This window comes from Halichoerus grypus, chromosome 5 (assembly GCF_964656455.1).
Source record: "Halichoerus grypus chromosome 5, mHalGry1.hap1.1, whole genome shotgun sequence".
Taxonomy (NCBI): domain Eukaryota; kingdom Metazoa; phylum Chordata; class Mammalia; order Carnivora; family Phocidae; genus Halichoerus; species Halichoerus grypus.
Genome location: NC_135716.1, coordinates 158,086,065 through 158,113,675, shown reverse-complemented (window position 1 = coordinate 158,113,675; position 27,611 = coordinate 158,086,065).

Here is a 27,611-nt window from a genome sequence, read left to right as displayed (position 1 = left end):
GATAAAAGATCTAAATACTAAATAAAACTATAAAAATACAAAAGAAAACATGAAAAAATTTGAAATTTTGGGAAGTATTTTAAGATCTAAGTAAGATACATATCCCATGAAATATTTTAAACCTAACAAATAAAACTACACAAAAATTTGAAAGTGTCTGGCAGACAAAACAAAAACAAAACCAAAAGTAAATGGCAGCCTGAGAGAAGGTTAATTCCCACATTATGTAAGAACTTTCAGAAATCAAGAAGAAAAAGTCCAACCCAATAGAAAAATGGTGGCAGACAAAAAAAAAAAAAAAAAAGAATACAAGTCACTTTTAAACATTTAAAAAGATGTTCTGCTTCAGTCATTAAATAATACAACAGATTATTATTTTTCATCTATCAGAGTGACAAAAAAAATTTTTAATGTAATAAAACCTAGTGTGGGTGAAGACAGGGAGATGCCAGCGTGCTCAGGTACGGTCAACAGGACTATAAATTCGTGCAAGTTCTTTGAAGGATAAATGGGCGATAAGTTTCAAATTTTCAACCTACATGTCCTCTGACCCAGGGATTTTACCTCTAAAAATGTTTCCTACAGATAACCTCACACACATGTGCAGAAAGCACACCCAAGAATGTTTGTTGTGGCTTTATGCGATCGCCAAAGAAAGAAAAAGAAAAAAAACAAAAACCCTAAACATTCACCAATAAGCTAGTTAAATACATAAGAAGTATACTGAATGTTGTAGAAAGAGACAGTAAAAAATGCAGATGCACAAGGTGGAAGAGGAACACCCACAGGGGAGATGGGGATTGGAATCGACTTCTCAATGTATTCTGCTTTCTACTATTTTGATTTTTGAATTCTTTGAATTTATTATCGATTCCAAAAACAAAATTGAATTTTAAAACAAGAAAAAAGAATGAGATCGATCTGTATATGCCAATACAGAATGATCTGCAAATATAATGTTAATTGGGAAAAGCAAGGCACAGAAGCCTAATCTAGTATGCTACCACTTGTGTGGGAAAGCATATGCATTGAAAAGGTCTAGGAAGGGGGTGCCTGGGTGGCTCAGTTGGTTAAGCAGTTAAGCGTCTGCCTTTGGCTCAAGTCATGATCCCAGAGTCCTGGGATCGAGTCCTGCGCCTGGGTGGCTCAGTTGGTTAAGCAGTTAAGCATCTGACTTTGGCTCAGGTCATGATCCCAGTGTCCTGGGATGGAGTCCTGCATCCGGCTCCCTGCTCAGCGGGGAGCCAGCTTCTCCCTCTGCCTGCTGCTCCCCCTGCTTGTTCTCTCTCTCTCTCTGACAAAGGAATAAATAAAACCTTTAAAAAAAAGAAAAAAGAAAAGGTCTAGGAAGATACATAAAAAACTGCTAAGCAGGGCTTCCTCTGAAAGGAAACTGGAAATCTGAATGGGAGAACCACTTTTCACTTGTTTTTAACCAAGTAAATACAATTTCGATTTTTAAATCCCTAGCTCAAAACAATTGGGCTAGAATCACCAGGAAGAAATCAGCAGAGGGACGCCTGGGTGGCTCAGTCGGTTAAGCGGCTGCCTTCGGCTCAGGTCATGATCCTGGGGTCCTGGGATCGAGCCCCACATCCGGTTCCCTGCTCAGCGGGGAGCCTGCTTCTCCCTCTCCATCTGCCTGCCACTCTGCTTACTTGTGTTCTCTCTCTCTGTCAAATAAATAAATAAAATATTTTTAAAAAAGAAAGAAAGAAATCAGCAGAATCCCACAGAAACACTGATGCAGATTTTGTGGGAAAAGGAAGTGCCAGAGCGGGGAAAGGGCCCCCTATCAATACTCAGTGACCTGAAGGATCCATTTGGCTGGGCACTGAGCTTTGGAACAAGGGCAAGACGTCCAAGCCCACGTGGGCTTAAACCCTGCCTTTGCTACTTCACTAGCTGTGTGGCCTCAGGCAAGTTCCTTCACCTCTCTATGCCTGTTTCTTCATTAATTCAGAGGGAAGTATTACACTTGCCCATGTTGCGATGGAGAAATGACACGATCCTGGAAAGGAAATTTAATTGGTAGCAACCGAAGCAAGGCTAACTTGACCATTGCTCCCTGCCACTCTGGAATATTCTCTGGCTTTTGGAAAGAATTAGATCGAGCTAGGCCTGATAACGTCGTAAGCTCTCTAGTCACATCCTTACATCAAAAAAGCAGGTGAGAGACCAGAATGTTTATCAGGATTGCATTTAGGGGCGAGGGAAATAAACTATTATCCCCTTTTGATGTTTTTTTCATCAAAATGTTATGAGTATTAAGAAGTCGGCCAGGCTCCCCACCAATCAGCCAAGGCCGGCTCTCTCTGGGGAGGTCTGCGAACCCTTTTCACTTTCGGCACCGCGGTGTTGTTTGAGCTCTTCTCCACTAGCATCCAGCGCCCTTTTGCTTTTCAAAGAAGCCAGTACTTTTGCTTTAGAGAACGAATGGGCATCGGGAGCCCGGCCGCTGGGCCGCGGGGCCCCGGAGCGCGCAGCCCCGGCAGCCCCGGCAGCCCCGGCGCCCGCTGCGCCCGCGGGCCGCGCCTCCGCGCCATCAGCGCCGCCATCAGCCGCGCCGCGTGCGGTCCCGCGCCCCGCTGCTCCCGGCCGCGGGCCCCCGGCGGCAATAATGAGCCACGGCGCCGTGACCGCGGCCCCGGGCTGCGCCGCCGCCAGCCGCGCGGGCGCCGCATTAGCATGTGAGAGGCCTTCCTGCTTGTTCTTTTGTGTCACTTTCCAGCCCGAACGCTCGGCGCGTCCCAGGCCGCGGACGGAGCACTGGGGCCACCGACGCGGAACGCAGCGGCGCGGCTGCCTCCGGGGGACCCCTGCCTCCCGCTCTGCCCGGCCAGACCCCACGCCCCCCGCCCTCCCCCGGGGATGACGTGCCAGGCAAGAAGGGGCTGGAACCCGGGGCAGGGGCAGGCCTCGCCCCACGGTCCGCCCTGCCTGGGGTCTTCTGCCCACGGTCCCTGCAGCTGCGGTCGGGCACACAGCCTCTGGAGCCAGGTGCGCTGGAGTGGAATGATACCGGGCCCTGGTCTACAGCCTCGGCTATGTGTGCCTCAGTTTCCCCACCTTTACAAATGAAGCTGAGTACATACCTCATAGGAGTAAAGGCTTGTAAAAGCACTTATCTTAGTGCTTGACACATTATCTAATTTATTCTTCAACAATCCTGAGAGGTGGGTATTAATACTGTCACAGTAAATGGGGCTCAGAGGGGTGAAGTGGCAGAGGTCTTGACAGCTAGGAAGCTACTGCACTGCTGGGGGAAGCAGCCAAGAGCAGAAGTCTTTGTCTCTAAGGTAGACTGAGGTGTGCACTTTGTATGCCACTAAAGTTCTCTGGCCCAGGAAGGCTCTCAGGAACAAATGAATTCAGAAGAGGAGGCTGGAGAAGAAGCCTGTGCTTGGGGTGGCACCTTTTAAGAAGGAGCTAAAAAGCCCCCCAGGTTCAGGTGTATGTGTGCATATGCACCTGATGGCCCAGCATCAAAGGGAGTGGCTGCCTCTTTCTCCCATTCATGCACCAAGTATGTGCTGAGCACCTGCAATTGCCTGGTGGGGCGGGGGGGGGGGGGGGGGGGGGGGGGGGGGGAGTAGCAGGAGAGAGGGAAGGAGGCAAAACCTACTACGAAGCTACAGTAATCAAGACGGTGTGACACTGGCGTAAAGATAGGCATATAGGTCAAAGGAATAGAATTGAAAGTCCAGAATTAAATGTTGACATTTATGGCCAATTGATTTTTGACAAAGGTGTCAAGATAATTCAATGCGGAAAGACTAGTTGTTTCAACAAATGGTGCTGGGACAACTGGACAGTCACAGGATCATATATAAAAGTTAACTGAAAAAGGACCATAGGCCTAAATATAAGAGCTAAAACTATTGAACTCAGAGGAAAACATAGGAGTAAATCTTTGTGGCCCTGGGTGAGGCAATGGTTTCTTAGATATGATACCAAAAGCACATATGCACAAAAAAGATAAGTTGAGTTACACCAAAACTAAAAACTTCCATGATGGAAAAAGAAAGGAAGGAAGAGAAGAGAGAGAAAGAAGAGAAGAGAAGAGAAGAGAAGAGAAGAGAAGAGAAGAGAAGAGACAATCCCCCAAATAGGGGGAAATATTTGCAAATCATATATCTAGTAAGGAACTTGTATCTAGAATATATAAAGAACTCTTACAACTCAATAATAAAAAGACAAATAGCTGAATTTTAAAAATGGGAAAGAATATGAACAGACACTTCTCCAAAAGGGATCTACAAATGGCCAATAAGCACATGAAAAGAAGCTCAACATCATTAGCCATCAGGAAAATGCAAATCAAAACCACAGTGAGATACCACTTCACACCCACTAGGGTGGCAATAACCGAACAGACCGACAGGACAGCATATGCAGAAATTACAGCCCTCAACACTGCCAGTAGGAACACAAAATGGTGCAGTCATTGGAAAAGAGTTAAACAGAGTTACCACTGACCCAACATCTCCTAGGTATCTACCCAAGAGAACTGAAGACATACGTCCACACACAAACTTGTATATGAATGCTCATGGCAGCATTATTCATAATAGCCAAAATGCAAAAAAAAAAAAAAAAAAAAGTTCATCAACTGATGAATGGATAAAGGAAATATGGAACATCTGTACAATGGAATATTATTCGGCCATAATAAGGAATGAAGTACTGATGCATGCTACAACATGGAAGAATTTTGAAAACATAAAGCTAAGTAGAAGAAGCCACTCAGAAAAGACCACATATTGTATGATTCCATTGATATGAAAAGTTCAGAATAGACAAATCCATAAAGACAGAAAGATTCGCGGTTACCAGGTGTTGGCGAGGGGGGTTATACTCAGATGGAGACAAGAACAGATAACAGGAAGTAACTGCTAATAGGTACAATGTTTCTTGGGGGAGGGGCGGTGATGAAAATGTTCTGGAATTAGAGGTGACAGCTCCACAACTCTGTAAATATATAAAAACGACACTTTAAAGGAGTGAGTTTTATGGTACATGAATTATATCTAAATAAAACTGTTTTTAAGAAGAGAAGGGGTTTGAGTCTTACTTGTGCACAGTACAAGTCATTTTCTTTTTCTTTTTTTTTTTTTTAATTTTTTTTTTTTAAGATTTTATTTATTTGCGAGGGAGAGAATGAGAGACAGAGAGCATGAGAGGGAGGAGGGTCAGAGGGAGAAGCAGACTCCCTGCTGAGCAGGGAGCCCGATGTGGGACTCGATCCCGGGACTCCAGGATCATGACCTGAGCCGAAGGCAGTCGCTTAACCAACTGAGCCACCCAGGCGCCCCAGTACAAGTCATTTTCAAAGTTAGGCAGGTTGGGGTCAAGGAGGACCTGAGTTCCAGGCACAGGCAACAGCACGTGTGAACCTAAGACCTGACAGCAAGAGAAGAGCCACGATGGGGGGCTTGGAGGCAGTCACAAGGGCTAGAGAATAGCATGTGAGGGGGAGAGAAGCATGCACATGCGCAGACCTGGCTCACTCTCTCCCATACCTTATCCCATCTATAGCTGCCCATAACCTAGTCTCCCTCAGATCCCTCAACACACTACCCTCTCTTACACCTGCACATGCTTTTCCTTCTGCCTGAACCGCCCATCATCCTTTCGTCCACCCGGCTACTACCTTCCTATCCTTCAAGACGCAGCTCAGATGCCACAGGCTCTGGAAACCAGCCCTCCAACCTCCCCCGCTCCGCCCCCCGCCCCCCTCCGCCTGCTCCCACCCTGCTCCAGCCTAGGACATCTCCACCTCTGTTCTCCCAGAGTTCCGCAGCACGCCTCTGTCCCGGGGGTTCTCTGGCTGGACGGTGAACTGTGAGCACGGTCATGTTCAGTGCTGAGAACCCAGCAGGTTCTGTACGAAGTGCTCTGTGTCTGTGTTGGACAAGGGACTGAAGGAAAGGTAGAAGAATGGCCGCTGCTGAAAGCCGACTTCTCAAGGTACGTTTCAACCATGGCTTTGACCTTCATCCTGACCTGTCGGCCCTCCCCAGCTGCGCCGTCCATCCACATTCCCCTGGGTCCCTGGAATCCATCTCTGGGCATAGCAAACCCCTACACTGACAGCGCGGTCACCGCCGAAAGAAGCCTGGCTCCGCCTCCGGGCTGTGTGAGCATGCGCAGCCCTCTCTGCGCGTGCTTGCTCACCTGTCCAGGGGTCATCGATGCCTGCCTGGCTTCCCTCCCAGGGCCATGTGGCTAAAATGGAGTGTGGCAGATATTCAGTGCAATCTTCCAACTCAAGTGTCCAAGGAATATTTTTTTATTTTCTTTCAATAAGTCCAAGCCCGGATCTGAAGACCCAGCCCTCTAAACCATGGGCAATTTTATCACTCATTATTGGGGTTCTTCCTTGCTCCAGGGTTGCCCCAGGATTCTGGAGTCTTAGGCAGCATCAAGCCTCAGAGAGGCACCCTGGTCACCCTCAATCACCTGCCCTACTTGTTCCCAAGGACATGCCCAGGAGGCCCAACCCCACAACCCCACCAGCCAGGCAGCTCTCCATGCTACACAGCCAGCCTTCTGAGGTCATGTTAGCTCTCCTAGAAATGGGTCCCTGCCATTCTCTTAGAGGGACCCACTGCCCTCTCCCTTTTCAGTTCCCTGATGGCTCAGTCTTCTCTTTTTCGATGCTTTCCAAGGCACTGCCCACTCTCTAAGACACGATTTATTCAAGGAGCCTTGGCTTTCACAGAACAACTTCTGCTTTGTCCTGTGCAAGAATCCGTGAGGCAGAGGAATCCGAAGGGCCAGGCTATTGGCTTGGAGCATAGGGGTTGGGGAATAGAAAAACATAAGCAAAATGCATTCATAGGTCAAAATTAGATCCTGCCACAAGCGTGCACCCAAAAGCTTTAATGGATTGTGAAGGGCCATGCCTCGGGTAGAAGTCACACGATGCCGAGCCCAGCCTGTGTGGTGCTTCAGTTACCTCCGTGTGCAGACATCATTTGGGAAATGCCTGCCGTAGCAGGCCATCAACCAATAGTAATTTGTGGAATGGATGAAAGAACAGGAAGGTCTGATTTCTTCAGTCCCAAGGAGCAAGCTTTCCTGACTTAAGCAGGGCCGTCAAAATCCAAAATTAGATGCTTAACACCTGACGTCAGTCTTTGACCCTCTTTGGTTTCTCTGTTGTTCTAGATCCAGGGCAGGATCTGCAGCCTGAAGGCCCGTGGGGACCGCCTCATCATGGGGCTGCTACTGAAAAGAAAACATCTTGTTGAGCCATCTTGGGAACACCCACAGTAGCCCTAGCGTTGAAATAGAGCTTCCTAATGCAGAGTACCCTCCTTGCTTCCATATGGATTTGCACTTGATCTGCACCTGAGTCCTACCGCATTCTTCTTTTTACACTGAGAAAACTATAGCACAGAGAGGTGGGTTCCAACCTACACCTGTCTGACTCCAGAGCCTGTGTTCCTAACCACTCTTGTGCCTACTGCCTCCAGTTGTTAAAAAAAAAAAAAAAAAAAAAGGTCTGGAAATTTACCCAGGATGGAAGAAGCACATTCAGTACCTTTGCAGGGAGACAATTACTGGCTTATAGCAGTTTTGGGGAAGGGGCTGCAATGCCCACTCAGCATAGGCCCACAGCCCAAACCAGTGTGTGTGTTACTGCCCCTTGACACCACGCTCACGTCTAAAATGCCCTATGGGGCTCAGAATACAAGGTCAAAAGGCCCAGACAGTCCCAACCATGTTATCCCTCCACCAAAATACCTTCAATGCTTTCCCATCACCCCCACAACCAGACCCTCCACCTTTCCCAACTGCTGTGGCTGAAGCATGGGTCTCGAGTCTGAAAACCCGGCTTTGTGTTCCTTCTGGGCCCCTGGCTTCCCATCTGTGAAATGAGAGTCACATCTCTCAGCGCTTGCCACTCCGATGGCTTGACTCCGTCAGTATCTCTGCAGCCTCATCTCCCAGTGAGTGCCTTCATACTCCACCCAAAACCCTTGCCTTGCCCTGGATCCCTCCTGCCTTCTCTGCCCTGACCCTTTGTGCATGTTGTCTCTTCCCATAAAACCTCTCCCCTCCTATCTCTGCCCACCCAAATCCTCCTCGTCCTCCCAGCTCCAGCCCAAACATCACTTCCTTCAAGAAGCCTCCTCTGATCCCAAAAGGAGCCATCTCATTCCCTCTGAACCCTCCCAGCACAATGCCTGCTGCTCTCCCAAGAATCACATCTCCCTCACCTCCTTTCTATGGGGTTTTATGCCCGTGAAGAGGCACAATATTGTTTGGGTTAAGGGCAAGATTTTGAGTCAAACAAGGCTAGATTCAAATCCCAGGCCCTTTGACTATGATGATCTTGGGCAAGTGACTTAATGGTCCTGAACTTCATTTTCCTTATGTGTAAAATAGGAATAAAACAGCACCTCCCTCAGAGGGTCATGGAGAAGATTATATAAAACGATGCACATGCGAACTCAGTAAATAGTGGGTATTACTATTGTCTTTCCTTTTTATGCAAAAGCTCCTTGTGGGCAGACATACTATCTTTCTCATCTCCTTACAGAAGCTCAGCACAGGGTCCTTCCTGAACATGGCTAAACATTTTTAGAATAAATGAAACAATCAGAAGTGGTTTTAGGCGTACACCTACGTCCCTAGCAGAATTACTCACAACAGCCAAAAGGTAGAAGCAACCCAACTGTCCATCAATTGATAAATGGATAAACAAAATGTGGTATGATCATAAAACAGAATATTATTGAGCCTTTAAAAGGAAGGAAATTCTGACATATGGATAGATGAACACTGAGAACATTATGCTAAGTGAAATAAGCCAATCACACACACACACACACACACACACACATATTATATGATTCCACTTATATGAGGTACCTAGAGTAGCCAATTCATAGATGCCAAAGGTGGAAGGGTGGTTTCCAGGGACTGGGGGAAGGCGGAATGGGGAGTTGTTTAATGAGTACAAGATTTCAGTTTTGCAAGATGAAAAGCATTCTGGCAATTGGCTGCACATTGTAAATGTACTTAACACTACTGATATGTACACTTAAAAATGAGGAAGATGGCAAATTTTATGTTATGTACACCTTACCACAATTAAAACTAAACAAAACTAAAATAAAATAAAATCAGTAACTTGTTTGGACCTTAAAAAAATAAAAGCAGATTTACACTGAATCCCTCAAAGGTCCCAGTAGGAAAAGAGCAGCTACAAAGAGGTATTTAAAGCTCAAAATGTTTGAGTATAAATATTTTTTTAATGTCTGTGAACCACCCATATATAAATACACTCAAAACGAGCTCATTTTTCTTCTCCTTTCTGCTCCGAAGGGTGACATAGAGATCATCAGCACAGGAGGGACCTGAACGACCTGCTGATTACAGGATAATATTCATACAATGAGGTTAAAAGCACTGGCTGAAAAGTTCTTTCATAAAACCTGCTACATGAGAAGAGAAAATAATTTATGAGAACATGAACAATTAGCACTTTGTAAAAAAGAAATAATGCACTTAACTTGATCCCTATATTTAACATCAATTAAAGATTATCCTCATGAATGAAACTCGACCTGGAAATTAACAAGGGATTTAAATTGCATTATGCAAGCGACAGAGAGAAGCGCATGCACCAGTTCAGGGCTTCCAATATTCGGCTAAAATGGCATCTGCACACACTTCCTCATATTTCTGCGAGCTTGAAGATATTGTTGCAACATATAGGAACATTTGTTTCAGCTCCAAAATCCCCTGATAAAAATCCCTAGGTAGCTGCAAGCAAAAGGTTGGCATCCTTCATTTTTTTAAAATAACTTCTGGGTCATTTTTTTTTACCGATAAAACTAACCAAGAGATTCCCTTAAAAAGCGTGTCTGCACTGCTCCTAGATTTGAATCTGGATCATTTCCATAGAGCTATCCAAGTGAATGAGCTATCCAAGTGAATCTATAGGGCAAGGCTAGATCAGAAATTATATTCTGGGTCACCTGGTTCCAAGTCGCAGAACATTTTATTCCCTAAAATGAGCAGCTCAAAGGGTGTGAAATGGGTCTTAGAAAACAAGCATGGACTATATTTACATGTGGTTTTTTAAAATAGTTACCATGTATTGAGCCAGACTCTATGCTAAGCAACCCAAAACCCACGAGGCCGGTACTACTATCTCCACTTTACAATGAGAAGACCGTGAGGCTCAGAGAGTGCGAATGGGCAGATGTGCAACTGGGACCCAGGTTCCTCTGTTCCCAGAGCTCACCGGTAGTCACTACCCTTTAGGGTGGAGGGCAGATATGGTGGCAGAAGCACAGAACCCCTCAGAGGACAAGCACAAGACCCCTTCCCTGAATGCTCCAGAGTCTGTATCAAGACTAGAGACCGACCTCTCTCAGTTTGTCTCCTTCTGGGACAAAGCATCCTGCTGCTTCCCAGGGGATATGTCAGGACCACAGCTCTGACACTGATTGCTGAGAACTGCCCTGCTGGGAGGAAGCAGAGAGCTTTTTGCCATCTTCCAGACCCCCTGGAAGAAAGGGTCTTGTTCACAGCCCAGAACGTGCCCCTGAGAGATCTGGCTTTGTTTTTTGGCTATCACTGTCACTCTTGCCACATCCAAATTTTCTGGTTATTGTTCCCAGCGTTGGATCTGGGGACAATTTACCTCTTTGCTAAGAGAGAAGGAGAGAGAGAAACTCAGCTCTCACAATCCTGGCTTGGTGTGTGTGCGCGCAGAGCACAGGTTTCTCCCATTGTTATCTGGGGAAGAGAAAGCAGATGTTAACCACCACCCTTGAGAATTCACCTTGCTATGCTGTAAAATTCTGCATTATTAACATTCCAAAATCCTTCCACTCTTGTACGCATCTTAGATGGGAGTGAATTTTTGAGAATTCAAAAGTGTGGAGAGGATGGAGGTGGCAGAAGTTTATTAAATTGGCCCAGGGCAGTTTTGAAATTTGAAAGTTTCTCACTCTCCATGGCTCTGGGCCAACTCTGCTGAGCAGTCTGTGCAGAGCTTTCTCATTGGGTAGCCCTCTACATCCTCACAGAAGGTGAAAGGCAAGTACCATGGACTCTGGGGCATGCCAGGAAGAGGGTACGGTGGCAAAAGGAAGACGCTCCCGATGACTTCACAGTAAGTGCACTAAATATTAGTTACGTTAATGGATCGTCTTTTAAGACAAATAACTCTAAGGCAACTTCTCTTTTATGTAAGCCAGCAATGAAACTCACCAGTTTCTTCTTCCTCTGATCTGGCTGACCCATTGGAAAGTGACAGTTACGGTGTTTTTGTTTTTGTTTTTCAGTCTGTTTTGAAAAAAGAGAGCGAGAACCAGCAGAGCCAAATATCCACTCATTGCAAAACTGTAAAAGAATTTCAAAGGGTATTTTCCAGCCTACGAATGTGCTTTGCAGCAAGATAGCTGCAAGTTTCTGTAATAATAGAGAAGAGTAATTAAGTCCAAGACTTTGAAATTAGAACTTAGGATGAGTTCTGCCTCTGTCCCTTTCCAACTGTGTCACCTTAGGCAAGTCAATTAACCTCTCTGAGCTTCAATGTTCTCCTCTGCCAAATGGGAATAATAATAGCACCTACTTTATAGGGTCTGCTCTGAAGATTAAGTAAGATAATGGAGATTAAATCCACAGTACCTGACACATACTAGGTGCCCATGAAATGTTAGCTGCCCCACATTATTATTTTCATCGTCCTTATTGTTCATATTGTTGGTGAGGTCATTTTTTAAAGCACCTTGGCCCTCAAGTGCAGTAGCATCCACACATCCTGCCCTAAAGCTACAGCTGGGGTTTGGAGGCAATTGGCAAAATAAAGGCCCCTTCCAACAGGAGAGGCTTCTCCCCAATCTACCCCTCCCCAACCCTCACTCCCACCCCCGGGTTTTGATTTCAGAATTCCCAACTACGGAAGATACGGAAGAACATTTTGGGGGAGGGAGAAAAAAAAGACAAAACAGAATCTAATTCATATAATTGATTAACTCTAGCCTTCCATTAATGGAATTTTTAATGTCCTATCTTTTAATGAAGAGATGGACAAATAGCCAGCCTCTGTGATCTGTCTTCCCAGAAGTAAGCTGTTCCCTAACCCAGGCACAAAATGCCACCCAAAGAAAACGCGGGTGAGTCCTGGCACCTCCTCTGCCCCAGAGATGTGAGTTAGGAAGAGCCCCACGGGGCGGGTCTGATGTAAAATGTTGGGCCAGTCGAGCCGGGACGGGATGGACGTTTGTGCAAGATTGCCACAGATCGGGATGACACCAGAGACGATGGTCTCATTAACGAAACAACTGGCCAGGTTAAGGGACCCAGAGCCCACACTCCGCGAGCATTTGGGGCAGGGAGTCTGCCGCAGCCGCAGCGCCGGGGGTGGGAGGCTGAGCGCGGCTCCCTGCAGAGGGAGCTGTGTAGGCGCTCCCCCGCCTGAGTAGACAGCCATCCATCACTCCAGGAGAGGCAGCGGTGGGGACGTGAACTCGGTCACCTCCTCCCCTTCCCCTGCAGGCGCGGAGGAGCCAAGGCGGTGGCGGCAGCGCGGGGAACAGAACGCGCTGCAAACTGCTTGGTTACCGCTTTGCAAGACTCACGCCGCCGCCGCCAACAAGTTTTGCCATTTCCTCCAACAGCCTCTCTCGCTGCCAGTTAGGACAGCCGCTCGGGGGGCTTGCACGCGGTCAGAGGGGGCCCTGCCCAGGGGGCTCGGACAGGCCCTCTCCGCCCCAGCGCGCCCCGGGGCCTCGGGGACACTCACCTTCCCCCTCCGTGGCTGGCGGGCTCGCCGCGACCCCGCGCATGGCACGGCCGCGCGGAATAATTACCGAGTAATTCGATGGCCGGCCTGCCAGGTGCCAGATCCGAGTCCTCTTCGAAATCGAAATCCGCCGCCTTCTGCGTCCTTGGTGCGCAAGGCACGGTTAACGCCTGGGATCCCACACTCGGAGGGCTCTCGGCGGGTGAGCTCTGAGCCACTGCGGCCTGAGCCGACTTGACAGGCTCCATTAGAGAGCGTCTCTTTCATGGAAATTGTAATCTTAACAGAGGGGTATGTGGGGGATACTCGCACCTCCCTCCACCGCCAGGCAGGCCGCCTTCCCAGGGTGACAGGATCGGTGGACGTTCACGCCACCATTCCCTAACTCCGTGGCCGCCCTCATCAGACCTGACCTGCAGGGCCCGGACTGGGGAAGGCATGGCCTGGAGATCCACAGGAGGGAGAACAACGCCCCCTTCAATGCCTAACTCCACTCCTAGGACCTAATGGTCCATGCGCTGGGGAACAAAGCCTCAGATGCTTCTCAAAATCAATGCAAACTGCAGAACTTGGCAAGGACTAAATAAAAAGTCTTCTGAGCAAGCCTTATAACAGCAAGAATCCTGAAGTAGAAGACCTGGATACCCTGGAGTGACCTTGACAAAGGTCTTCCCCCTCTGAGCCTCGCTGTCCCCATCTCCAAGTGCCAAGGCAAGGCCCAGTTTCTCAGAACCCGAAGCAGTTCAAGTCTGTTACACTGACCAATGCATAAAAACAGCCACTAGGCCAAGAGAGATTCAGACTGAGCCCCCTTCCTCCTAAAAAGCACGGAAGCCACCTCCAGAGAAGGAACTTTACTGAAGCAGGGAGGTGAGAGGTGTTTGTAGAGCTCCCGGCAGAGTAATGTAGGACCCTTGAAGGCAGAGACCCTAAAAACTGGAGCCTAAAAGAAAGGGGTCAATAAAATCAATCCATACTTCATATCACACTCTCCAGAGACAATAGGACTGACCCCAGCCCCCAGGGTCCCACTTTCTCTCTACTCTGGGGAATGCAGTGTTTGCCCCGCCCCGCCCCCCCCACCCCCCCGCCAAGGCCGCCTCCTCTACACAAACAGCCATCTCTCTCCAATAGCTGGACCGTGGGGAGGGGCGGGGGTGACCCCACCTGCCATGGTGGGTCTTGAGTGGGAGGACCGTCGCCGTGACTACGAGGCCCGCGGAAACTGACCCCAGATCACTGCGCTGCTAGTACGAGGCTCATCACAACCAAGTCTGGGGGAGACGGGGGCGGGGGGGGGGGGGAAGGCTTAACCATAGGCCACGTCTAAGGGGACCGGAGCTGGTTAGGCCAGGTGGCCTCCCATCGCGGATTTCACCCCGCTTGGCCTCGCCGGCCCGCCCAATCCACCCCGGACGCGCGTGCCGCATTGCCCAGGGGGGTTGTCCTGTGCCGGAAATGCCCGCCACCCCCCAGCGCTCCCCGAGCCCTCGGACCCCGCGCCAGGAGAGCCTGGACCAAGCCCTCGCTCCAGTTCAGGAGCCTGGAATACTTCCAGCAACTCTCTTCCTTTGGTCGCATGGACCCTGCAGCCTCGGGCTTGGGTGCCAACTGCAGCGCCTCCCGTGGAGCAGCCCGCGAGGCCTCCAGCCAACCCGTCCCGAGCGTGGCGGCGGCGCCCGCAGAGCCCCCGGCAGCGCGCGCTGCGCGGCGGAGACCAAGGCTGCCATCTAGCGGGCGCGGCGGGCAGGCGCGAGGGGGGGACTGGAGCCGGGCCCGGGCGGAGAGGGCTCCCGGGGTCTGCGGCAGCAAAGCTTGGAGGTCAGGGATTCGGGTGCAAACGCAGTACGAGCTGTGTGACCTTGGACAAGTCTCCGGCTTCTTGGAGTCAAACCTCCCTTCCCGGTGAAAAGCAGAGGATAGGGCTTCTCCGCTCAGGGTCGTCGGGAAACGCGAGACCCCGGGAGTGGTGCACCCTCGTTCCTCGAGGCCACCCCCTCTGTGCGTCGGCTCCCCACCCTGCTCTTGTCCAAACGAGTCTTGAGCTAACCCTTTCCCCCAGAGACCGGAGACGAAGGAGGCGCTGCGGAAAGGCAGCAAAGCAGGAATCCGCACTGAACAGCAGGATCCTTTTCTAGGAATTGTAAACCCAGAATTGTAAATAAAATGCTAATGATTTATTCGTGCTCAAACTCCGGGGGCTGCGTCGCAGCTTTTGAAGACAATTCCAAGCAAGGCTTTCCAGGAAGGCGGGCCTCCCCGCGGCGCCTTCCAGGGCTCTCCAGGGGCTCACGGGCGGTGGTTCTCGGCTGAGAGCTCCGAACCGTCGTTCACTGAGGCCTGAATGGGGTCAGAGAAGGACCGATCCTTTTTCTTCAACCCACAACTGAGCCAGACCCCTCAGCATTCACCCATCATTCATTCAACAAATATTTACCCATCACCAAGTACCTATTAAGTCCTTAGCTGAATGCTGGTGATCAAAACAGACCTGGGATTCACATCTGGTGGGGAAGGTTGATTTAGCGAACAATCCCACAAATAAATACATGCAAATTACAGTGAATGCCTTAAAAAAAAAAAAAGTACAGATTTTTTTTTTTTTTTTTTACTGCCAGTATGGAGACCATGGAAGTTCTAAGAGCTTCCATCGGCCCTAAGGATGGCAGGGGAATGATCCTGCAATCAGCCTTTAGTGTCCTAAATATTTTAAGACGTGTTTGTAAATAATGAGCTTTTAAAGACTTAATAATTCAAGCAATATGCATCTGCAGCTGTCCATAGTAGCTGTCCTGATGTCTGATCTGGCTGGGGCAGGGGAAGGTCACTGAGTCCCAGCAGGTGGAGGTGCAGATCGCAGAGACCCTCCATCCAGCCCAACCCACTGAAGCAGCAGAGATGGCCTCACTTTCAGCTTCCTCTCCGGACTAAGCAGGAGGTGCAAAAGAACCTCCTAGAGCCTCAGAGGCACCTAGAGAAGCTTCACAGTGACGTACAAATCTTACACCTCCCAGCAGGAGACCTGGAGTAGCCCCACCCAGCCCTCTAGCAGCTACCTGCAAATGCTCCTTGCATACTTTTTTAATGAGTGTCTCGTCCCACACTCCCTTTTACATGATTTCCTGAGAAATGGTGACTCTCTGGTCAACACTGACCTTTCTCAGGTCCTTTTGAATGTAAATCACAAATGTACTAAGGATGATCAAGGTTCCTGCCTCCACCATTAAGCTGGCTTTTTTGCATTTGGGGGAATCTCCATAAGACTCTCATGAAATGGTTCCTTCATCACTGGTCACTGAAGTCCATATTGAGGAAATCCAGACTTCCTGCAGAGGGCTGTTCTGAATGACCTTCATTCTTTCGTTCACTGGACAAATGTTTATTGATCTCCTGCTAGGGACTGACTCTTTGCTGGGCCTTGAGGAAATAAGACCCATAAAATAGCTCCTACCCCCAGGGGGCTCACAGTCTAGGTTAAGCACCTCCTTTGCAAAGCAAGGAATTCTGGGGTTCCCTCCCCTGCCCAGCAGTGTGGAAATCTGGACCCCCAGCACAATCCTGTGTCCCTTACAGTAGTTGATGTTTTGAGGGAATTCATGAAACAAGTCCCTAAAGCTATAAAAAGAGGTTCGTATTTGGTCAGGGCAACCAGAACCAAAATTAAAAAATAAAATAAAAAACAACCTCTTTGGGGCACCCTTGTCCCAAAACCCACCCCCTGGACTGAACTATATCAAAAATCACCCTTTATTTCACAGGGCGGAGCTCCAGTGGTTTCTTTAAAATAATTGTCATGGGAAAAAAATTACTAGTCATAAAAATGAATAAAATTCAGCTACGGGCAACAACACGGTGAATCTCTAATGTCGAATCAAAGAAACAAGACACAAAGAGCATATGCATAAAGGATGATTCCATTGGTACAAAGTTTAAGATTTTTTTTATTTATTTATTTGAGAGAGAGAGAATGAGAGACAGAGAGCATGAGAGGGAGGAGTGTCAGAGGGAGAAGCAGACTCCCTGCTGAGCAGAGAGCCTGATGCGGGACTCGATCCCAGGACTCCAGGATCATGACCTGAGCCGAAGGCAGTCGCTTAACCAACTGAGCCACCCAGGCGCCCGGTACAAAGTTTAAAAGGAGGCAGCAAGAAGCTATTTCGGTAGAAAATTTATGAAGGAAAGCTAGTAAGTGGTCATCACAATAGTCGGGATAGGGATGACTTCTAGGAGCGAGGGGCTTGAGATAAGGGAGGGGCACACAGTGGGCTTTTGGGGGGCTGGCAATACTCTATTTCTAGACTCCCGTGGTGTTTGCAAAGATATTTCCTTTATAAATTATTTGTCAGATTGTATCTGTGTTTCATGAACTTTCCTATATATGTGTGATAGCTTCCACTAAAAATATGTTCAAGAAAAAGGAAGAAAAGTATTATCCAGCCTATTTTTTAAATATAATTTTTTCAAACTGAGTTCTTCAGTTTGGGGATCTACATCCTGCCTGAATTCTCTAGAACCACGTGTATCAACCCCTCGAGTCTTTCATGCAGCTGCAACAGATTCCTGACTCAGTGTTAGAGAAACAGGGAAGGCAAAGAGCTTGGCCCAGGAGACTTGAATTCTGGTTCTACAGCATTTCGAATTCACTGTGCGACCTTGGGCCAGTCTTTTCCCTCCCTGGGCCTGTTTCTTCTACTGCACATTGAGGGGCTTAGAGAGATTCCCCAGGCCTGTCGTTATGTGGGAGGTGTGTGGTATGTTGGGTGAGGTTTTCTCTGTTCGAGAAACCCCTTCCCATCTCTTGCAGAACCCACCCCTGGAGTCCAGCAAATCCTGCAGTGAGGTCAAACTGCAGAGCAAACAAACATCCCCAAAGCAAGGCCAACAAACACCCAAGGTTGTCTAAAACTACAGCAAAGGTTGTTCCTGGGCAGTGAGCACCCCACCTCTCACCACCTCCCAGAACCCGCACACAGAATCAGCTCCATCCGTTCTCAGATTCCTCCCCTCTGCAGAGGCAAGAGCTGTCTTTGGGCCTGATGTCCCTTGGGGACGTGAGCACCGCTAAAATCCCATTGATTAATCAGGTCCCACCCTTGGATCAATGGCTGGCATTAGGCGAGCTTAGCGCAGTTTTATTAGTCTGGCTGCCCTCTTGCAGATGTTATAGATGAAGAAATAAAACGAGGAGGAGAGGGAAAAAGGACAAAATCATTAGTCTGAAAGGAGCAAAAGAGCATCTTCTCTATTTTGTATTCAGATTCAGAGCTGTGCTGAGAGCACACACAACAATCCATTTTTATGCTGTTTCCAGAAGTTCAGCTCAGCCTCCTGATTTCCCATTTTGCCTGATATCTTACACCCCAGGAGCATTTGGTCACAAGCATCCGCCAGCCAGGCCTCTGAAGCCATTTTCCAGGACCCCGAAAACACCTGAGGTCCCACTCGTTCGTTCATTCATTTCTCACCAGAGCAGGAGGCTTCTGCCTGATGCAAGGAAACAGGCCGGACTATCCCCCAGATAATCCATCTTGCAAGTGTCATATTTGCTCTAAGGAGACTGGCCCTTCACAGGGCCTGCAGAGCAGCCTGCCCCGCGGTCCCCACCTTGCCAAAGCTTTGGTTCCAACCGAGGAAACCCACAGCCTCTTCTCCCTGAAGCCCTCCAGAGAGGAGCTTTGAATTAAGACCAGAAATGCTTTTAAAAGACTTCAGTCCCTGGCCTTCTAATGATGACCTCTTCCTTAATTTTGTGATGGCTTCATCTGCCTCCTTCGATCATCAAGGTAGCTATAAAAAGCTAAACACCTCCTACTAACCCCATTAGGATGAAAGCGGAGGATTTTATTATTCATTTTTAATAGGAAGAAGCTCAAACTCCCCCAGGAAGTGTAAAAGGTAGGGTTTTGATGTATCTGGTATGGAGAGGTGGCAACAAAGCAGACCCCCCGAGAATGGCAAAGCCAAATGGGAAAGACTTAGGGTGACGGGCCTCTGCAGAAAGGAAATGATCTCAGGCAGCCCTGACCCGCTCCTCCAAGGCGCCTGAGCTCTGCGGCGCACACTGATTTCAGGCCCCTCCCCGGGAATCCAGGAATAACCCAAATCCCCTGGAACACCGTCTCCTGATAATTGTCTGTTAAACATTTGCAACTCACACACAAAGGTAACTAAACGGAATGGTTCCCTCCAGGACCGCACCGTTCATAACAGTAATAAAGCCCCTGCCACAGACAGCGTCATTATCCAAACGCCATTAACATCAATATTCGTATCAAATGCCATCTGGCAAACCGAAGCCCCTCCTACTCCGGGACTTCGCAGCCTGGTGGGGAGGGGACGGCTGTGGCCCACTCAGCTCCTGCTTGGGGCGTGCGGGGCCGGGCCTGCCTGGGAGCGCAGGGCCAGGCCCGCGGGCTGGTCCCCAGAGCGTACCAAGGTATACCCGGAAGGGAAGGACAGGGAGGGCGACAACCCTCCAAGTCTAATTTATTCCCTGTCATTGACTTCTTTTCTCCAAGTCTTAATTATGAAGATGCAACCACCCACTCCTTCACGTTGTCATAATAAGAAACTGGTGGAGTATTTATATAAATCCTCGGAGGGATCGTTGTTTTGAAGAGAAACAGAACTTAACCTCCCGCCAGTCCTCAGGGCCGCCTTGCAGACAGCGTCACACGCACAGCCCTATACTTAAGTTGAAAGAGATTTCTGCGGGGAGTAATTACCTGACCCCAGAACACTGGCTCTTCCTCGCAGAGAGAGGCTGGGTGTGCGCGGCACAGCCCCGCTCCTCCTCTGGGCTGGATCCCGCTGCCCCAGCCGCTGCCTCCATGCCACCCAGGCAGCCCCTGAGGACCAGGGGCCACCCAGGCGTGGGGCCCCGCGTCCCTGCGTCTGGGCACGTGAAAGGAAGAAAGAAGACAGGAGCCTTATGGGGTTGGGGTTTGACAAAGTGATGCTGGGCCCAGGCAGAGAAATACAGGAGACAGGAGCAGGCTCCCGGGAGATTCTAACAAACCATGTCCAACCTCGGCTTCCCCTCTGTCAGTTTCAGCTGTTACGATTATGAATATCCATAAATAAATACCTGCCACATGGGCTTATGGTGAGGTTCAAATGAAGTCACAGTAATGATAGTAATAATAATAATGGCCACCATTTACTGAGTTCGGTGTGTGCCAGGTGTGAGCCTGAGGGTTTCACATTTTATCTCATGCCGTGCTCACCAGGACCATGTGAAGTTAAAAAGCATTTATCCCCATTTCATACAAGATGAAACAGAGGTTCAGAGAAGTTAGGTAACCTACCCGGGCCAAATAAACTCATACGTGGGCGCTGGAGTTTGAGCCCAAATCTACCCCACCCCCGGTTGCCCAAGCTCTTGGTCATCTTGTAAGCTCTGATAGGCTGAGTGTGGGGTCTGGAGGCAGAAGGCCAGGGTTCTGGTCCTGGCTCCACCGCCTCCCAGCTGTGTGGCCGTGGGTTAGTCACTTTGCCTCTCTGGGGCTCAGTTTATCTGGCTGCCTCACCAAGAGGCAGTGGTGCTCTTAAGAGAAGGCTGAGCCTGACTGCCCTTCCTAGTGGGCTAGTGGGTAAAGCCCTGTTCGGCTGCAACGAGCTTCCCTCTGAGGAGCAGGTGACTCAGCCATAAACGGCAGGAGGCGGCCGCAGCAAAGAAGAGTGGCTTTGGAGAAACCCCAGGGCAGGAGGTTCTGTGTGAGCTCAGGGCCCAGGGCAGCCGGAGAGCAGAGGGACCATTTCCAGAGAGTAACCAAGGACCAGAGAAGGTGCTGCTTGGGCCACAGGCTAAGGACAGGTCTCTGGCCCCACACAAACCTACCTCGGGGACAATCACACTGACAGAACCAGGGACCTGGGCAGCAGTAAGAGGATCATCATTACCCTTCACAGCGGCTGCAGCATCCTGCATCCTGAGATGTGACCGTGACCGGCTGCCGTGGGCGGTGCTCAGAACGGCTCCGACGTGCGCTGTCCCGGTGAACATGAGGGTGGGATGAGGCAGGAAGCTCTTCTCTCCCCTCCGCCCCCACCACTGTAAATCCTTTCGGGAAAGAGACAGGACTCAGTACATTAAAATAATTTTTTTCAAAGTGAGCTTCCCAACATCGGAAGCATCCACACATAGCTGGCCAGGGATGTCCCAGGAGGAATTCCCACACAGAGAGGGAGGCCTTTCAGTGCTAGAACTTTGGCTCTATGGCAGCCCTTTGTACTCACCCAGCACAAAGCCTCCTCACAGGAGACGGTGATGTGCTTGGAGAGGGGACAACGCTATTCTCTGGGAGAACGGAAGCCTTTGACTCCAGGGCAGCACCATCCACACTCTCTGTGTCCCCTGTGATAAGTCGAATGGTTCCCGCCCTGCCTCTCACTCCCTGCATGCCCCCAGGGGCTGATGTGGTGGACCCTCACCACGGGGCTAGAACAGGGAAGGGTCAGAAGCCAAGACAGAGCTGGGGTTCCCTGGTGTGGGAAAGCAGAAGGGGGCAAAGTCAGAATGTAGCTCAAAGAGTCCAGAGCGAAGAGATGAGGTCCAGCATGGCCGGCCAGGATCTAATGGGAAATCTACATAATTGCATTAAATGGCAGCCAGCATTTTGAGCTCGCCTCTACGGCCAGTGAGGACATGACTCAAGGCTGGTCCGCCCTGTTCAAAAATGGCCTGGGGAGGGTGGGTGCTTGGAGTGACTAGGAGGAGCTCCAGCCACCCAGTACCCTAGACTGCCCACAGAACCCTCTGAAAACCTCTGGCACATCTCTGACTCCGGTCTACTAATATCACAACCCTGATAGAGGAACTTTTCCCTTTTCTACTTTTCCCTAATGCATTCAGGCAGAAGGGCCATTAATACTTAACAAAGAATGAAAAATCAAAGGAGGAAGACAATTTCTTACTGTATTTTTTAAACATTTGGGTAAGAAAAGTCAGATGTCAAAAAAAAAAAATCCCCATTTACATCTTTTAAAATGTGAGCAATTAATATTTTCCGTGGAGGTTCACGCTCCCTCTCTTCATTCTGTTTGCAGGGTATTGTTAAGCCATGCTTTGTAATTTGTTGCATGTTTAAATATTCAGTCTGTATTTCATTTGGGCTACACATTTAATTCAGCCAACATGTTCATTTTAAGATCAATACTGTCATAACTATGTTGAAAAATTAAATTATTGTAACTTTATTTACATTTCTTAAAAGTACTGTGAAAATTATTCTTAACCAGGACCTAATCAATGTTAGAGTCTAAAAATATGCCACTCTGCATGAAGCTATAAAAAGATTAATGTACATTTTTTTACAAGAAATTAGTAGCTTAATGAAGTGGATAAAAACGCTGTCACAATTTTTATTGGATCTAAATTGCATAGTAGTAGAGGTACAGTAAGTGCCTTCCACATAATGACATAATGAGTCATGACTGGTGCTGGAAGGCTAATTTGCCCTTAACTGACACAAAACCAGGGAATTAACATCCCAGTCGCTCTACGCCAATAGCAGATGCATTATTTCATTGCACAGCAGGGTTTTTAACTAAACTCTTAACTGTAGAAATATTGATCTATTCTTCTGTGAAATGATGAAATTGAAATTTTTTTAAAAGGACGTCTTAAATTATGGCTGCTGCAGTGACATTTGCTTTCCCAGTACCATGCCTGTCAACAGAGCAGATGCTACGGGAGGAATTTGGGGAGGCTCATACCTGGCTTTTACAGTCTTTCATCAGAGCAGTGAGGAAGAGGGAATTTTGTAGGAGAGCAAATGCTGGTGTTTGAGAAACTGATAGACCGTCTACAGGTGCCCAGGTTCTGGAGTGAATGCTCTGGAACATTGTCCTAGCCCCTAAGTTGGTTCGCTTTGAAGATGATCTAGGGCTCGCAAGTTGTTTTGAGCAACACACTCACCAAAACAGTGATATTCACCTTAAGTTCCAAAGACAAATTTAGTGGTGAAAAGTAGGATAGGGGAGGAGCTAGAAACCCTTCGAAGGGACAAGTATGAAGAGACGATGTACTGCCCTGGCTTCAGTTCTGTCACTCATTCATTCAGCCATTCACTCATTCATTCATTCATCTTAAATTTATTGGGCACCTACCAAGTGCCAGAGATGGATAAATACAATAACCACCCTTTGGTGGCTAATGGTTGCTTCTGTCAATAATGCAATGCAACATACTTCTTTGTTTAACCAAATGAATCAAAATTCATCTTGCTTTGAAATTTTCACAATACACCTGGAACTAGAGGCGCCTGGGTGGCTCAGTCAGTTAAGCATCTGCCTTCGGCTCAGGTCATGATCCCAGGGTCCTGGGACCGAGCCCCGCATCGGGCTCCCTGCTCCGCAGGGAGTCTGCTTCTCCCTCTACCTCTGCCGCTCCCCCTGCTTGCGATCTCTCTGCCAGATAAATAAATAAAATCTTAAAAAAAAAACCCACATACACAATAATTTATTAAAAAAAAAAAAAAACCTGGAACTAACCGCGGGTGTTTTGAGCTATTACAACCCAGGAATTTAGATTTAAAAAGAACGGTGTGCTGGGGCACCTGGGTGGCTCAGTTGGTTAAGCGTCTGTCTTCGGCTCAGGTCATGATCCTGGAGTCCCGGGATTGAGTCCCGCATCGGGCTCCCTGCTCGACAGGGAGTCTGCTTCTCCCTCTGCCCCTCCCCTCCTCATGTGCTCTCTTTCTCTCTCTCTCTCAAGTAAATAAATAAAATCTTAAAAAAACAACAACAACAACAGTGTGCTGACTCACATAGAGATCTGACACCTCTTATGCGTCTCTATTTGACACCTTGGGTTACTATCCAAAAAAAAAAAAAAAAACACAGAAGCAGCAAAATCAGAATTCTTTATGCTGGAAGGCCTGGGAAACCAAACTTATTTAACTCAATTCAACAAGCCTATATTCTATCACATGACCTAGACCCAGGCACACAAAATAACTAGATGTACGCCTATAGGCGCCTGGTTCTCAACAACACTAACATTAAGTCACAGACAGCCTTAGTTAAGTGGTTTGGGATGGACCTGGTATCACTATTTTTCAAATTACTCCAAGTGGTTCTGGAGTGCAGCTGGGGTTGCGAATCACCTCTGTAAAGGCACTCAACACAGCAACACTAGAAACTGCACAGACCACGCTCAGGGAATTGCAGGACTTGGTGACCAGCCTCTGCCCAGGAGCTGCAAGGCAGGGAGCCACAGAGGGGCCACATGAGGACACACAAAAGAAGGGCAATTGGATACATCGGAAACTGCAGGCGATGAATTTGCTCCCCTACTCTGAGGCTAGGACCATGCTCTGCTGCATGTAAAAAACCAATAAAATCTCCTCCTCATCTTCTCTTCAATATTTATAGAATTTTTTAAAATGCATATATGTATATTGTTAATTATAGAAAAGGATACATATTCATTGTGGAAAAAAATTGGAAAACACTGTTAGAAAGGTAGAAAAAAAAAGAGGCTTTTCAAATCCCTGTTATTTTAAAGAGGTAGAGGAATCCATCAGTTTGGAAACATCCTCAAATTGATTGCTAAAGCAGGAATGAAAGATCCTGTTCTTGTATCCCCATCAACACTGAGTATCATCCCTTAAAGAAATGCCCATTTGATAAAGAGAAAGGGAAGCCCACTGCTATTTTAACATGCATTTCTTCTCTTCCTTGCGAGGTTTTATCATTTTTCATGTTTCTGGCTTCTTTGTGTGTACGTGTCACATACTAATATCTTCTCACTTTCTTTTGGACTGTGTTTCTTACTGATTTATAAAACCGTATTAAGAATGTTAACTTTGGGGGCACCTGGCTGGCTCAGGACTCTTGATCTCAGGGTCGTGAGTTCGAGCCCCACGTTGGGTGTAGAGATTATTTAAATAAATGCATAAATAAATAAACTGGAAAAAAAAGAATGCTAACTTTGTGTATTACGTGTTAACAAACATTTTTTCCTACTTTCTCCTGTTTTGTGTATAGTAGTATGTTTTGACATAAAGAAGTTTCTCATTCCTATGTAAAAAAGAAAAAGAACAATAAACAGAACTCTTTTGTAAATTACCTCTGATATCTTTCATTTCTCTCTTCCCTTACCCCCTGCTATGTTGACAAGCCCCTGGGACTTGGAGTCCGAAAATCAACACTCTCCCCCCAGCTGTGTGATTTAGGGCACGCCCTTCACTTCTCTCAGCCTCTACTTTCCGCCCCCGTCTGCATCTTAACTTTTGTCAGGATGAAATTCAATCAGCCCTCTCATGCGGAGAACTTTGCCATCTTATTCACTGATAAATCCCCAGAACCTAGGACGGAGCCTCGCACCCCACAGGCACTCAATAAATATTTGTTGATTGAATGAATAAGTATCTGGCTTGGACCCTCGCCCAGAGCAGGCAATCAGTAAATGTCGGCCCCCAACAACAATCCCAGGCTGCACTGTTCCTAAGAGGTCTTTAAGGGTCAGAAGTTGTATCTCCCAGTCCTGCTGTTTGTGTTTTTCCTCTTACGCCCCACCACAGTAAAGTACGGACAGAGTGTGTTGTGTGAGGCCAGCCCTCTCCTGAGCACCCCTGGTGGATACAAAAGAGGCCTAATGCACAGACCGGGCCCTTCAGCCTGGTGATGGCCCTTGCGGGAGTTCATTGTACATATAGAATAATTAAATGAGATGATGAGATGGGCCAGGAGATCAAGAAGGGAAAAGCAGCATCAGGGAAGGTGTGTTAGAGAAGGAGGGGCCCACAATGGATTTGAAGGGCAAAGACACTTCCGACCCACAGCAGCCCCCCTTTTATCCTCGGTTTTTCTTTCCGAGGGTTCAGCTGCCCAGGGTCAGCATGGTCGGTAGGGAAGCAGATGATCCTCCTTTTGCTGTATCCTCAGGTCAATAGTAGCCTAACGCTATGTCACAGTGCCTGTCATTCCCCTCACTTCATCTCATCATGTAGGCATTTTCTCATCATCATCACAAGAAGGGTGAGTGCAGAACAGTAAGATATATCTTTTTTAAAGATTTACTTATTTATTTGAGAGAGAGAGAGCACGTGAGCGGGGGGAGGGGCAGAGGGAGAGGGAGAGAAGCAGACTCCCCGCTGAGCTCGGAACCCACTGCAGGGCTTGAGCTCAGGACCCCAAGATCATGACCTGAGCCAAAATCAAGAGTCAGAGGCTTAACCCACTGAACCACCCAGGAGCCCCAGGACAGTAACATATTTTGAGATAGAGACCACATTCATATTATTTTTATTACATTGTATTGTTACGGTTCTATTTTATTATTAATCTCCCGCTGTGCCTAACTGTAAATTAAACTTTGTCATAGGTATGTATGTATAGGAAAAAACACAGTACGTGTAGGGTTGGGTATTATCTGCTGTTTCAGGCATCCACTGGGAGTCTTAGAGTGTATCTCCTGTGGATAAGGGGGACTACTGGTATAGAGGAGAGGAAGCTGGTAGGCCAGATGGTAAACCATGATCTAGGCTCACTTTTAGCCCTATGACTATTGGCCTAATGTGCTTTTTGGCCGCAGGACAATTATGTGTTATATTTATGATTTCCCTCACCCGGACTAGTTCACTTGCTCACTGACACTTGTACCATATGCTAATGTATTGGGTTTAAGAAAAGCTCTCCTTTTATAGTTTTACATATACAAGTGGGGGGGAATGGAAATCCCAAGAAAAAAATGTGAAATCCAGAACATTCAGCCAAGTCGGGTTTTTCATTTCTGTTCTAAATAAGCCTCCTATGTGATTTGTGTTGAGCTTCACAACTGGGGTTCTTCACTTTTTTGAGTGCAGACCCCTTGGGGAGTGTGGGGAAAGGCCAGGTTCCCTTTGTCCAGTTGGTCTGTGTGATTTTGCGCACAAATTCAGCAGTCTCCAAACCTTTCCACTGACTCCTAGTGTCACAGAGTGAGCTTCTTGCATTAGAAGTTTGTGTCAGAAGAAGAATATCCAGCAAATCCCAGACTTGAGATTCTGTAATCATTATCATTTCCTTGGCCTGAAAATCATTATTTCTTGGCATTTGGCAACTGGCCACAAAACCCAGATCTTTCTCGTTCACTTCTTTTCAGAGATTATTTGCCTTCTCACTCACTACCTGACTGAGCTCTGAGCCAAGAATCATGACCTACATAGGGTGTGGGTGTATTAAGTTAGGACAACGCCAACTGCTGTAACAAATAAAGCTCAGAATCTCAAAGACGTCACAGCAGAGATGTTTACTCACTGTTATGGAGGGGTCCAATGCAAGTGCTTTTGGTCATCAGATGACCCTTCCCACAAGGTGATCCAGCATCCAGGTTCCTTCCGTGTCAAGGCTCTGTATTTCTGACAGTGTTGATGTGTTCATTGGAAGCTACCTTGTGGAAGGGGAAAGGACCAAGCCTAGAGGCTCACACATGAGATTTTATGGGCTAGGCCCGGAAGTGGCATGCATTGCTTCCAATTTGCATTCTATTAGCCAGAACTCAATCACATAACCATCCCTAACTGAATGCAAGGGATGCTGGAAATACTAACCCTGGGACCAGGAAGAGAAAGCTCGTTTGTCGAACACACCCTGCCTCTGCCGCCGTGGGTGTCTACAGCTACTCTCCAAGAGCTCTGGGGCAAGCTGCTTAGAATCCCCACATAGCCATTTTCCTTCCTCCTTTTGTAGACTCAGCCTCTAAGGCACCGTCTTACTACTAAGAAGGCAGACCTGGGCTCTGGCATCAGACAGATGGGACTTCAAGTCCAAGCTCTGCCAATAACTAGCAATAGGTTCCTGCAAGTTCCTTTGCCTGTCTGTGCCTCAGTTTACTCATCTGCAAAATGGA